Source organism: Cupressus sempervirens, chromosome 8 (assembly GCF_028749045.1).
Source record: "Cupressus sempervirens isolate cs-2001-9-10 chromosome 8, ASM2874904v1, whole genome shotgun sequence".
Classification (NCBI taxonomy): domain Eukaryota; kingdom Viridiplantae; phylum Streptophyta; class Pinopsida; order Cupressales; family Cupressaceae; genus Cupressus; species Cupressus sempervirens.
The window spans coordinates 785,448,664-785,464,003 of NC_143125.1; positions in this window are offsets into that span (position 1 = coordinate 785,448,664).

A 15,340-nucleotide genomic window follows, 5' to 3' on the forward strand; every position below is an offset into this window, starting at 1 on the left:
ACATTAGAATCATCATTCTAGAAAAATCATCAACAAATTGAATAAAGTACTTGTCACCATGATAACTTTGCACTCTAATAGGACTACATAAATGGGTATGAACCAACTCCAAAATATCATCAAAAGAATAGGTCTTACTATTGAAACTAGACTTTATCATTTTTTCCCATTGATATTGTTTTCACATCGCTTTATTAGGTTTTCTCAATCTTGGTAATCATCTTACTCTTTCCAGCTTACTAATGCTTTCCAATTTATCAAAGTTCACATGATATAGCCTCTTATGTCATAACCAAATATCTTAAAATTGTGCAAATAAACATGTATCTTTAGATAGGTCGAGATAGAACAAGTTAGCTCTTCTTTTCTCTCCTCTTCCAATTAGTTCACTAGTAGCATCATAGATTTTTTCCCTTTTTTTTTGGAACTCAACTTGGTATCCTGAACTATTCAATTGCGCCACAGTCAACAGATTATATTTTTGTTCATTAACCCAATATGCATTGTCGCATTTGATCTTATCATTCAAAATAATAGATCCTATACTTTTCACATAACATGAGGCATCATTTCCAAATTTAACACAACTACCACTATAATGTTCTAGCTTTTCAAAATTACTTGTACCACCAATCATATGATGTGAGAAACCACTATCAATTATCCATTTATAATTCTTACTCACATATGAAATTAGAGAAATTTTCTCAAGATTTTCATCTTCATTAGATTCATCTTTAATTGTAACATAAACAACTTCTTTATCATGTTCATCAAAATCACTATCACAACCATCTTCTTCAATAATGTAACAAGAATTTTTACCTTTTTCTTTATAGTCTCTATTACCTTGTTTGTCTATGTTGTCTCTCATTCCTCGATATTTGTTGTCTCTCCTTTCCTCCTCATCTTTTTCAATACATCTTGCATAAATATGACCAACTTTGTTACATGTAAAATAGATTATAGGAATTTTACCTTTGCATTTTCCTTCTTGCCAATAATGCATCTAGATCATCAAGATCATCATCCAATTCACTATCATTCTCCAGAGGCTTATCCTTTGAACTTTTCTTGCTTTTGGATCCATCTAGGGTTAGTTGATACTTGAAATCACATTCAACACTAGAAGGTGTATAATTATCAAAATTTGACAAATCAAATGTAGTCAGTCTACCAATTAGACTATCCATGATCCAATCATTACCAGGTGTACATGTTAGTTCTTGTATTGAAGATAATCTAATGGAATAGATAGGTAGTAAAGACATCAATACCTTACTAATAGTAGCCTCTTCAGATATGTCTTCTCTAACTACTCTAATTGCATTCACAACCTCTTTGATTTGGCCACAATACTATGCAATAGTTTCTCCTTCTTTCATTCTCATATCATCAAACTTTTTGCGTTATCCCTTAACACATTTTTGTCTCCTTTGTGGATTTGTACCAAGTATCCCACATTTTATTTGTAATAGTATCCTTCACATAATCAAACTTAGCATAACTCAAGGAAGATTCCAAATCTATCATTATTTAATTGTGCTTCTACTTCTCTTTGATTTTCTTAATTGTCATGGGTCTAGGCACTTCAATGTATTCATTGTCCAAGTAATATAGTCTAGAATCTCTAGTCTAGATGGATCAACCATTGCCACTCTAGGAAGTTCACTTTGTTCATCTTGGGTACCTCTCTCTTGTACATCTTGATCTTTAGCTTCAGTCCCTTCAAACTTTCCTTACAAGAACTAATGCTCTTATACTCTTTGCTAGAATGATTACAATAATTGAAAGGGGGGTGAATTAGTTATCCTTAAGTCCAACTAAATGAAGTCAACTTTTAATAACTTCAAACAACCTAATAAATCTCATAAATCCACTCGTCCAATATAATAACTCAACAAAAATTCAACTTATTCATCTCATCACTAGATCTTTGTTTAGTATATGTCGAGTAATAGAAATAAATAATTATCGATAGCATGCATCATGAAAACAATAGTCACACAAGTATGACCCCAGGATGTAACGTGGAAACCCAATTTGGGGTAAACCACCAAGTAAATGCTTTTCTAAAGTGAACTTGGTTAAGATCCAACCCTATTAAAGGTTACAAAACAAACTATTAGGTGTGACCTTATTAAAGGATTTAATCACCTTGTAATGAGTGGCCTTGTTAGACATCTTTAGATCATTTCATTTGAATGTCACCTTGATTAAAGGATTTGTGATATAATTATTAGGTCAATATTGATTAAATTATTTTACTATCACAATGGTTAGCAACACTAGTAAATTTAGCCCCAAATTTTGACAAGAAAATGTCGAATACACAACTAAAACTATCATCGATCTTTTGTCAAAATTTTGACTTTAAAAAGGTCGACTTATCGACAAGAGGTTCATCGATTTTCTTAGTCTAGCCTGAACTCTTATTTCCTCATTTGCATATGTTTTTGGTCAAAATTTTGACCAATTATGGTTAAAAAAATGTTTTTTAAAAAATTTAAAATTAAAATTTTTTAAAATATATATATATATATATATATATATATATTGGTAAAAATTGTGTTTTAGATCTTTGTAATATCCAATGAATTCAATTTTCACCGAATACAATTCTTTATTTTAACTTTTTTTAATACCAAATAAATTCAATTTTCACCCAATACAATTCTTTATTTTAACTTTTTTTAATACCAAATAAATTCAATTTTCACCCAATGGACTAGGAGTTATGACCACACAAATTTGGGGTACCAATATTAAATAATTTCCAGCTTTTCTTTTTACTGTTGTAACTAATCCTTCCTAATGCTACTATCCATTTAAACATCCAAGGAGGCAACATGTGGAATCTCTTTGGATTCTGACAAGAACCATAGTTTAGAAGTTCACTAAGTTTTTCTAGTAATGTACATACAGAATTTGAATCAACAAGGCAAAGTTGAAGACATGCATCTCTTCCACAAGGTTTGTCAATTTATATCTTAAAACTATATCCTTGTAGCTACATGAGTCTTAAGACTATCCAAATATCAAAATAATAACAAAGTAATCATAAAACATATGATGCTAACTTGTAAGACATCACATTATCCAACAGTTGCATAAATTTGATGTGACTTCCTAATAACAAATGGAAAATGAAATTGAATATATTTATTGTAGAAATGTGCATGTATTCTATCAAACTGATGCTTTAATTCAACTACCCATAGCCTACATCAACTCCATAAACAAAAGATGTGCCATGCTGAAGCAAGCAATCTGTGAAGCCACCTATGGAAACACTAGGGTCTAATGCAACTTTTCCAGCAACATCACTATTTAATTGCTCGAGTGCTCCCTCCAACTTGTATCCTGCGCTGCCAATGGTTTTCTTGTTACAAGGGTGTCTGATGTGAAGAGAAAATCCCATGGCATATACAATGAAAATATGTTGTCAACTACTACTAAAGTCAAGAGTATTAAGGATAATCACCTACATACATATTTTGGAACTTCAATAGTGATATCAATGGAAGCCTTCTCTGAAACAGACATCCCAGCCTTGCCTGCCACTTGCCCATCAACTAAAACCTTGCCTACAAAAGACATGATATTACAAAGTTTAAGAAGACAATATATTAGGTTACCAATTCATGTTAATGGAGGCTATTGTAATATATCAAATCTATTAAGTATTGATTCCATCATGGAGAGTTATTCATATTAATAGAACTAAAGAGGAGATAATATTAAGTTGTAGATATTGATTTCATCAAATCCTACTAGATATTTGATTTCAAGGTGGAAGACAACTTATGCAAAAGAAAATTATATATTGTAACTTTACCTCACCTTAGCCACTGAGTATAGATTTCAAATAAAAGAAAATGTATTCTTACAAAGTTAAAAATTACCATCAAATCATGTTGCATTAGTGAAACTGATCCAGCTTGAATTGCAACTTCCTTATCAATAGTGGTACTGAAGATGCCGACATTGTTCACCTACAATAAATCATTTGAGAAGGTCAACTAAAAGTCCTATATTCCTAAATGAAGTGGGCATATTGTCTGCTAAAAAGTAGAAACACAAGTTTGGTGTAATTTGAGGTTCTAGATTGTTGGAAAATGAAGATGGGATAACTGAGAGGGGAGGGGTGAATCAGTTACCCCAAAAACATATTCAACAGTCCCAAAGATGCCTTAAACTTAGTTGCTGCTGCTACTTGGTAAACACATAAATTGCTGCTTAAAACTGGATAGATGTTTAGTTAATTTATTAAGCATTTACTGAAATAAGCAACCATGCAAAAGAAAGCAATCATGAACACAGTAGACACCAGATTTATGTGGAAACCCAATATGGGAAAAACCAGCAGCAACTAGTTACCAATTTTCACTCTTTTGAAGTGAGCCCTGTTAGGAGCCAACCCTATTAAAGGTTACAAAACACACTTTTAGGTGTGACCCTGTTAGAGGATTTAATCACCCTGTTAGGAGTGGCCTTGTAAGAGGTCTTTAGAACAATTCAACTGAATTGCCACCCTGTTAAAGGATTTAAGGAATGGCTGTTAAACCAACTCTGTTAGGAGATTTTGGAATCATTGTTACAATGGTTAGAAAGCAACAATGAATGATCTGAAAATACATGCAACTTATCTTGCTGAATACAGATCTCAGTTTAGCTCCACAAGATCCTTACTGATTAAATATATCTTTGCAGCTCCAAGATTTCCTTCTGCTCAACTCTGCTTAGGCACACACAAGTCTCTTCATTGCATTTCCTTGCACTATTCGTATATATTCTTTTTCCACACTTTTCCACATCTTGAGCCTCTCTTTATATACTATACATGATACCAGGTCATCCCAACCAACTTGACAAAACATATTCCAAAAGTCGGCTTGAACTAATAATCAAAACAAAATTCTTCACTGGCCGACTCTGCTCAAAAAAAAAATGGCTTCCTATGTTAACCGGTAGAACTCGGTAAAAACTACAGTTACCAAGGAATTCGGTAAACCTGCTACTTCCTTTGGAAACCGACTAGACTTGGTAAAAGATGTCTTCGATTTCCGAGTGATCTCGGTGAAAACAAAGCTTTCCTTAGCTTACCGTGCAAACTCGGTAAACACTAACCATTCGCTACAAAATCTTTTGATACCCGAGTGATCTCGGTAAGAACTAAACTTTCCTTAGCTTACCGTGCGAACTCGATAAACACTAACCGTTCGCTACAAAATCTTTTGATACCCGAGTGATCTCGGTAAGAACTAAACTTTCCTTAGCTTACCGAGAAAACTCGGTTATCATTAACTCACCGTGTGACATACAGGAACGCTCGGTATACACTGCAAAAGGCTTTACTGACCGACTAAGCTCGGTTGACTCTGTAAACTATTTTTCTGACCGATAGAACTCGGTAGACTCTGTCTGATAACTGATATGGCATTTGTGTAACATCAAAGACAATACACAATTACTTAATTGTATCCAACAATCTCCCTCTTTGGCATTGATGGAAACACAACATGTCATAGCAGAAATGAAATTTGAAAGCAAGTCTACAGCAACACAACACAATTAACAATTCTCCCTCTAAGATAGAGAACTCTCCCTCTTATAGTAATCTCCCTCTGTGAAGAAATTACATAATCAAATTTCGGAAAAGATATGACAGTAAAACTCTCCCTCTTTGACAACACATGCCAAAGACAATCCAATTTCAATGAATTTCATTGTACCTTTAGTACTGATTCATATGCAATATTTCCTTGATTTGCTGCATCAACTGATGATTGTTCAATTTTGTAAGAGCTGATGCATCACTAAAACTTATTTTTAGTGAACTTCAGATAGGGGAATAACCCCTAACTTACCTCTAAGATACAAAAATGCATCCTTAGGTAAAGGCTTTGTGAATATGTCAGAAATCTATTCCTTTGTATGGACATATTCCAATCTGATTTCCTTGTCCTGCACCAATTCTCTGACAAAGTGATACTTGATTGCAATTTGCTTAGTCTTAGAATGCATTACTGGATTTTTAGATATGTTGATTGCGCTTGTATTATCACAAAACATGACGACTAGTTCCTTGATTTCCATCTTCATGCCTTGTAGCAATTGTTTGAACCAAACAATATTAGAATAGTTTACTGCTGTAGCAACATACTCTGCCTCTGCTGTTGATTGAGCTGTACAATTTTTCTTTTTGCTTGTCCAAGAAACCAACTGCTTTCCAAGAAAGAATGCACCTCCACTTGTGCTTTTTCTGTCATCAAGGTTTCCTACCCAATCAGCATCAGTAAACACTTTTAAGTTTAGGTTTCCTCCAAATTTATACCATAATCCATAATCTTCAGTTCCTTTCAGATATCTCATTATTCTCTTGATTGCCATCATGTGATTTTCTCTTGGTTTGGCTGAAAATCTTGCCACAATTCCAACTGCAAGAGCAATATCTGGCCTAGTATGAACTACATATTGCAACTTTCCAATCATAGATCTGTACAGTGTCTAGTCTATTTCCTTTGAATCATCTTCTTTGGTAAGTTTTAGTCCAGTACACATGGGAGTTCCAACTGGTTTACAGTCTTCCATACCAAAAATTTTCAATATCTCTTTGATGTATTTTGCTTGAGTGATGTAGATGCCATTCTTGTTCTGCTGAATTTGAACATTGACATTTCAAATTCCTTGCTCATTTGTTCTGAAAATTCTTTGCAAAGATCATCATTCCCTGTGAAAATAGTATCATCTACAAATATTTCTGCCAGGACAATCTTATTTTCTGGTCCTTCCTTGATATACAAACTACTATTATCATTATTTCTTTGAAATCCAATTTGAATAAGATGGCTATGCAATCTTTCATACCATGCTCTAGGGGCTTGTTTCAGACCATACAATGCCTTGTACAATTTGCAAACCATGTTCTTTTTATCTGGATCTATAAAACCTTCAAGTTGTTCAATGTAGACCTCTTCATCTAGTATACCATTTAGAAATGCTGACTTGACATCCATCTGATAAACTTTGAATCCTTTGTAAGCAGCATATGCTAATAAGGTTCTAACACCTTCTTAGCAACGGGAGCAAAAGTTTCTCCATAATCTATGCCTTCCTCTTGAGAATATCCTTTGCACACTAATCTAGCTTTGTTTCTTGATACTTTACCATTTTCATCCAACTTATTTCTGAAAACCCACTTTGTACCAATTACATTTTTGTCTTTAGGCCTAGGTACAAGAGTCCATGTTTTGTTTTTCTCTATCTGCTCTATTTCTTCATTCATTGCTTCAATCCAATTATCATTTTCTAATGCATCTTTGACAGTTCTAGGTTCAAAATCAGCAAGTAAAAAAGTACCTTTCAACTTACTTCTTGTGATGGTCCCTTCAGATTTATTTCCAATGATCTGATCTGCTGAATGATGTCTCCTGACATATTTGGCTAGAACAGGTTCTTTTCCTTTTGGATGAATCTTGTCGTTATCTTCTTGCATTTCTCCTTCATGCTTGGTTTGGTCTGGCTCGGTATCAACTGGCTCGGTATGCACATGCTCAGTTACCTCTGGCTCGATAATCTCTAACTCAGTATTTTTTGACTCGGTAGACGTTGGCTCGGTAGATGTTGGCTTGGTAGATGTTTCCTGCAACTCGGTTAGTGATGAATCGGTAGAAGAAGGTTTCTGATTCTCAGATGCAGTTGATATTATATCCGGATCACTGAAGATGAATCTTTTGTAATCTTCTGGTTCTTTTCTGCTTTCTTCTTCAGTCTTTTCTGCAAACTCATCAACTTTCACATGTATACTTTCTATGACTTTGTGAGTAGATAAGTTCAAGCATCTATATGCTTTACTCTTGCATGAGTATCCAAGAAATATACTTTCATCACCTTTTACATAAAATTTACCTTTTCTAGATTCTTTCAAGATATAACAATTGCTTCCAAATACTTTCAGATAACTTACATTGGATTTATAGCCATACCATATTTCATAGGGAGCTTTGAATGAGTCTTTTTTTAACTGTACTCAGTTTAAGGTATGAACTGCTGTACTAATAGCCTCCTTCCAGTATTTGATAGCAACATTCTTTTCTATCATCAAGGTTCTTGCACAATCCATGATGGATCTATTCCTTCTTTTAGCTATGCCATTTTGTTCAGGAGTACCTGGTGCTGAAACCTGTCTTTTGATTCCTCTTTCAATACAAAAGTTATTGAATTCATGTGAAATAAATTCACCACCTCTGTCTGACCTTAGGCATTTCAATCTTTTCCCTGTTTCTTTTTCTACTCTTTCCAAATACCATTTGAACTTTTCAAATGCTTCTGATTTGTTCCTTAGGTACATGACGGTCATCATTCTTGAATAATCATCAACAAAAAGAATAAAATATTTTTCACCAGTATAGCTTTCAGTTTCAATAGGTCCACATAAGTCAGTATGCACAATTTCTAATAAATCTTCAGACTGATAATTTTTGCTTTTGAAACTAGACTTACCCATCTTTCCAATTTGACAATTCTTGCATAAACCGACCTCTGATTTCTTTAAATCAGGAATGCCTCTCACTTTCTTGAATTTGCTAATCTTTACCAGATTGTCAAAATTCACATGACATAACCTTTTATGCCATAACCAACTCTCTTCTATTTGAGCAATAAAACATGAATGTTCATCAAGTTCAAGATAGAACAAGTTACCTTTAGTTTGAGTACCAGATCCAATCAGCTTTCCTTTACCGTTCAGCAGTCTTGCTTTGTCTTGGATGAATTCTACTTTGAGTCCATTGTTGAGTAACTGTGCCACACTCAACAAATTGTGCTTTAGGCCTTCTACCCAATAAGCATTATCACATACAAGTTCCTGGGTTAGAGTGATTCTTCCTTTTCCTTTGATGCAACAAGGTTCATTGTTTCCAAATCTTACACTGCCACCATCATACTCTTTAAATTGATCAAACTTTGTTTTATCTCCAGTCATATGATGTGAGCAGCCACTATCAATGATCCATGTATCATTCTTACTTATGTGAGAGATGAGTGCCATTTCTTCATTGTCAGATTCATCTTTTACAGCAATGTAAACAATCTCATCTTCTTCTTCATCATTAGAATCATTAGAATCTTTAGCCATAAAACATGATTTCTTACTTTTATCCTTAAATGATTTGAGATCTTTCTTACTGTTCCATTTATTATCTTTCTTTTCATCTTTATCTTTCTTGTTTGGACACCTTGCAGCAATATGACCGACTTATTCACATGAAAAGCAAATTAGGGGTACTTTACCTCTGTATTTACCTCTTCCTCTTGAATATTTCCTTGCAAGTAGAGCTTCAATTACTTCAAGGTCGCTGTCAGAGCTCTGATCTGATTGATCTTCACTCTCTGACTGAGATTCCTTCTTCTTCTTGCCTTTGTCCTTGAGTGAAAGCTTGGCTTCAAATGCAGACTCAATGTTCTTTGCAGCTGGAACATAATTATCAAAATTATCTAGTTCAAATGCTGTCAATCTTCCAACTATGGCCTCTAGGTTTATCTTGTGATTGGCCTCACACCTTCTTTCTTGAATGGCTGATACCCTGATGGCATAAACTGGAAGTAGAGTTCTAAGAACTTTACTTATGACTGTCTCTTCACTGATACTTCCTCTAGAAGCTTTGATAGCACTGACACATGCTTTAATTCTTTCAACATATTTGGCAATGTTTTCATCTTCTTTCATTTTCATCTGATCAAACTGTCCTCTCAGACTTTCAGCTTCGGCTCTTCTGACATTGTCATCTCCACCATAGATCTCTTTCAGTTTTTCCCACATTTCATAGGCAGTAGTGCAGTCCTTGACATCATCAAACTCTTCATAACTCAAGGCAGATGCAATGTCAATCATCATAATGTTATGAGTTTTCTTTATAGCAATGTCATTGACTGATAATGTACCTGATGGTTCTACATATTTCTCATCAAGATATTTCAGACTAGTGTCACCAATGGAAGCTAGATGAAGTCTCATTAATCCCTGCCATGCTGAGAAGTTGTTTTGGTTAAGCCTTGGGATTTTCCTCTTGTAAGACATCTTGATCTTTGGCTTAGATCTTTGAAATCTCCTCCTGCAAGCACCAAAAGCTCTGATACCAATTGTTGGAAAATGAAGATGGGATAACTGAGAGGGGAGGGTTGAATCAGTTACCCCGAAAACATATTCAACAGTCCCAAAGATGCCTTAAACTTAGTTGCTACTGCTACTTGGTAAACACATAAATTGCTGCTTAAAACTGGATAGATGTTTAGTTAATTTATTAAGCATTTACTGAAATAAGCAACCATGCAAAAGAAAGCAATCATGAACACAGTAGACACCAGATTTACGTGGAAACCCAATATGGGAAAAACCACCAGCAACTAGTCACCAATTTTCACTCTTCTAAAGTGAGCCCTATTAGGAGCCAACCCTGTTAAAGGTTACAAAACACACTGTTAGGTGTGACCCTGTTAGAGGATTTAATCACCCTGTTAGGAGTGGCCTTGTAAGAGGTCTTTAGAACAATTCAACTGAATTGCCACCCTGTTAAAGGATTTAAGGAATGGCTATTAAACCAACTCTATTAGGAGATTTTGGAATCACTGTTACAATGGTTAGAAAGCAACAATGAATGATCTGAAAATACATGCAACTTATCTTGCTGAATATAGATCTTAGTTTAGCTCCACAAGATCCTTACTGATTAAATATATCTTTGCAGCTCCAAGATTTCCTTCTACTCAACTCTGCTTAGGCACACACAAGTCTCTTCATTGCATTTCCTTGCACTATTTGTATATATTCTTTTTCCACACTTTTCTGCATCTTGAGCCTCTCTTTATATACTATACATGATACCAGGTCGGCCCAACCGACTTGACAAAACATATTCCAAAAGTCAGCTTGAACTAATAATCAAAACAAAATTCTTCACTGGCCGACTCTGCTCAAAAAAAAATGGCTTCCTGTGTTAACCGGTAGAACTCGGTAAAAACTACAGTTACCAAGGAATTCGGTAAACCTGCTACTTCCTTTGGAAACCGACTAGACTTGGTAAAAGCTGTCTTCAATTTCTGAGTGATCTCGGTGAAAACTAAGCTTTCCTTAGCTTACCGTGCGAACTTGGTAAACACTAACCGTTCGCTACAAAATCTTTTGATACCCGAGTGATCTCGGTAAGAACTAAACTTTCCTTAGCTTACCATGTGAACTCGGTAAACACTAACCGTTCGCTACAAAATCTTTTGATACCCGAGTGATCTCGGTAAGAACTAAACTTTCCTTAGCTTACCGAGCGAACTCGGTTATCATTAACTCACCGTGTGACATACAGGAATGCTCGGTATACACTGCAAAAGGCTTTACTGACTGACTAAGCTCAGTAGACTCTGTAAATTGTTTTCCTGACTGATAGAACTTGGTAGACTCTGTCTGATAACTGATATGGCATTTGTGTAACATCAAAGACAATACACAATTACTTAATTTTATCCAACATAGATGACTAAATAGAGAAGATAATGAGAGTTATTTAAGGCAGAATAATACCAAGATGTCTAGACCACCATAATTATCCTTGAGCCATATTGAAAATTCTAAAATACTCTGTAAGCTCTCTATATCTAGCTCACAGAATACAATGTTGTTGAGACCCTCATCATGAAGGGTTTTGGTGGCTCTCAATCCTCTATTGAGATCTCTTGAAGTGAGAACAACCATCAAACCATTTTCTACCAACTGACGTATAATTTCAAAACCTATTCCTTTGTTTGCCCTTGTGACCATAGCTATAGTATCCTTAGTCCACCATCTGCATTCAACATTTATCATCCCAAATAATTCTTTCAGCTTCCAAAAAAATGTTTTAGAACATAATGAAATGTGACTACTTTTTCAAAACCATTTTGTAACATCTAAAAAAGTTTAGAGAATGTAATGAAACATGTTTAGAGGATCTATTAATTCTGATGATAAACTTGTTTTTGCCCAAACTGTAGTTAATTCTCTCCACTGAAATTAACATAGATGTAAATGATCATAGGTAAAGGAATGCATGTTCTTGTACCTTAATGCCTTTCTTGGCCTTCGGCTCCTCGTCACTTTCTTCTGAGATCTCATCCTCCTTAGAGCTGCTCCCCTCAACTTTTTTTGTCAGTTGCTGCATTTTGATAAGAGATGCCATCAGTAAACTAACATGCATCCTTGGAGGGATAAATCAAGCCCTAATTCAATTAAATTTCAAGTAATTTAGATCCTAGTCGAATGAATGCTTTAATTGGGACCCATGGCCCTAAATCTGAGTTTGCCCTAAATCTGAGTTTGCATTAAACTTATAGCTGCTTATATCAACCATATGGACCTAAATCAGACCTTAATTTAGATGAGGCATGACATAAATCTGCCCTCTAATCGAACACATAGTTCCAATTTCAAAGGCAAGGGCTTGATAACCAAATGTGTGGCCCATTGTTCAATGATTGGCCCTAATATCCAAATGTGTGGGCCTCTAATTGGGCCCAGATCTGAATGCATTAGGCCCTACCATGAAATGTGCGAGCTAGAGTTTGTAAATTGGACTAGAAAGAAATTCATTAGGCCCCAAATTGTCTAACATGTAGACCCGAGGCCTTAGATCTGGCACCTTGCTCAAGAAAATAGGCCTAATGAGGCCCAAAACTCAAAAAAATAGACCTTAAGGGAGAAAGAAAGAAATGAGCAAGCAACTATAGGAAAGGGAGTTAGAAATGTTGAAAGTTTTGAGGCACGAAGGTTGGCATAGTTGAAAGATGATACACAAGAAATGACACATCAATCCAACTTCAACTCTACATGGGAGAAAATTGGAGACACCAATCTTGGGCCATTTGACATGAAATTTTATAAGGGATAGAATGTATGGAGTCAACCAATCCAAGGTGATCAAGATGATCATTATGAGTGGCATCGCACAAGAAGCGGTCTTCCCTCCTATACATCAGTGGATAGAGTTAGTTTTAGAGATGGCAAAAAACTACACTCTAACCACAAAAAAAGTCCTCACACCAAAGGTAAATGTTGCAGCTCCACTCACAGTGGATACCATAAGAGATTGATTTTAGTAAAGATGAAGGAGATCTCATTTTGATGCATGGTCACCTGGGCATGTCTAGGGGCTGTTCGGAGGAAGAAGAGATTCTTGGCATATGTTCTCAATGGACTCCAGCAACCACCATGCATGGTGCAGGGCACCCTGGCAAGAGCATGAGAGGAGAGTCATTTAGACTCATGAAGATCAAAGTGAGCTTGAAAGATTAAGAGTTAAATGTAATCAGATCTATGATCCATCTTTGTATTTGATGTTTTGATGTAATGAAGCCTAAAACTATAAAGGCAATGTAATAGAGGTAAATGGTATTAAAAGATTAAAATGCACCTAAGGGGTTATTAAGGGTCATTTTGTGGATCCTAGCCTAGTTATGGGATTTAAAGACCTATATGGTATAGGACCAATGTAATATGGTCTCTAAAAGCCATTAAATATTGTAGAAGCACTAAAAGTGCTCAAAAGTTGTACTTTGCCATGTTGGCAATTTAGGTCTAGTAAGGCTTGTAAGGGGTTTAGGTGTCTTTGGAAGGGTTAGTGAAGTTATAAAACCTTTGAAAAGGTTAGTGAAATTTATTAAAGGCATAAATGATTGTAATTTTTCAAAGTTGAGACTTTGTGTCAACTTAGACAACAAATTTCAGTTTATAATTGACTGTTACTATTACGGCTAGATGTCAACTTAGACAACAAATTTTAGTTTATAACTGACTGTTACTATTACGGTTAGACAGCAGTGGGTATTGGCTTTGTTTGGCTATTTAGTGGAAGGTGGTCAAGTTTTAAAGGAAATGGAGAGTTGGTGTTTGGAATAATAAGACATTTAATAGACTCTAGAAGCAATAAAAACAAGTTTTTTCTCTATTAACTAGCCATTGTTCCGATACAATCATAACCAATACCTCTGAAATGATAGTTGAGTTTGGCTCTCAATTGATCATGATGTAGGAGTCTTAAGGAAGTTTTTTCCTATTCTTTTTGCGCATTTTCTTCCTTATTTCATAGTTTTTAGGTTCAAATAATCATGTTGGTGTTTGTAAGACAGTGATTGGCAAAGCATAGTCAGGTTTAGATTTGAAGTTTTCTACAATGTGGCAATTCTTACACCCTCTGTGATCTATGTGATTGGTGGAAGATTTCCACAATGTTGTAGATACTTGTATATTATTATTTTTATATAGGAGAATAGAGAATCTTGGTGGAGAAGCAGTGTTGAGTGTTTGTTTGTTGATTGTGAAAGAGCTTGTGTGAGCATCAATCAACATGAATGAGCTTTCCTTCAAGGATAATGATATTTGGTGAAGGAATATGTATGGGGAGGACATTTATGAAGTGTTGGTGTAGTCCTTTTTTTTTGGTGATGTTGTTAGAGGTCTCATTAAATAGGCCCTAGTTTAGTGACCCTAGAACCAAGGGTTTGGTGACAAATGAATTGGATGGCTAATAGAACCTGAAAAACAAAAATTATTGTCTATCAACTACATATTCCTCTTAGTAGCTCTTTCTTTGTTTTTAAATCTCTTAAATTCAAATTTTACCACAAAAGTTGCAGTATCATCCATAAACTGGCATCAAGTAGAAAGTTGAACACAAAAAATATAAGAAATCTCACCAGCGTTGAGATAGCTGGCCACAATTTTCAGCACATTTCTTTGGACGAAAAGTTCCTTGATAGTTGCATCCATCTGAGCAGACACCATTGACATGATAAGAAGGCCAGTACCGTCCAATATTCTTACCATTTACCCATGCTTGGCCCTTACCCATTGTGCTCAAATCAAATCCTACTGGATCTTCACTAGTTGGTGCATCAAATGTTGCCTGTATAGTAATAATTTAAATTTTAATGAAAAATGTTAAACAAAGTACACAAATTGTAACTGTGCAAACCTTTTCATGGTTCCCATGGTTGCTGACACAATCGTAGATTTAACATTTAACATTAGGAGCATACCGTGTACCATGTTAGTGGCTATCTCTGAGGGACAACTACTCCTTTCATCCATTCAATAGAGGAATGCCCATCTATTGTATGGAGATCCATTGATTCACCTTTCAAACCAACCTACTGCACAAAAAATTAGATATGCATATACATAGAAAAATATTACAAAATGAGCTGGAGTTGTATTATCAATCATAATAAATCACAAGATTCCAAACAAGCATTTCTCCTAGAAATTTGTACCACACATTTGTAATCCATTCAATACTATTCACCCTTTTACATT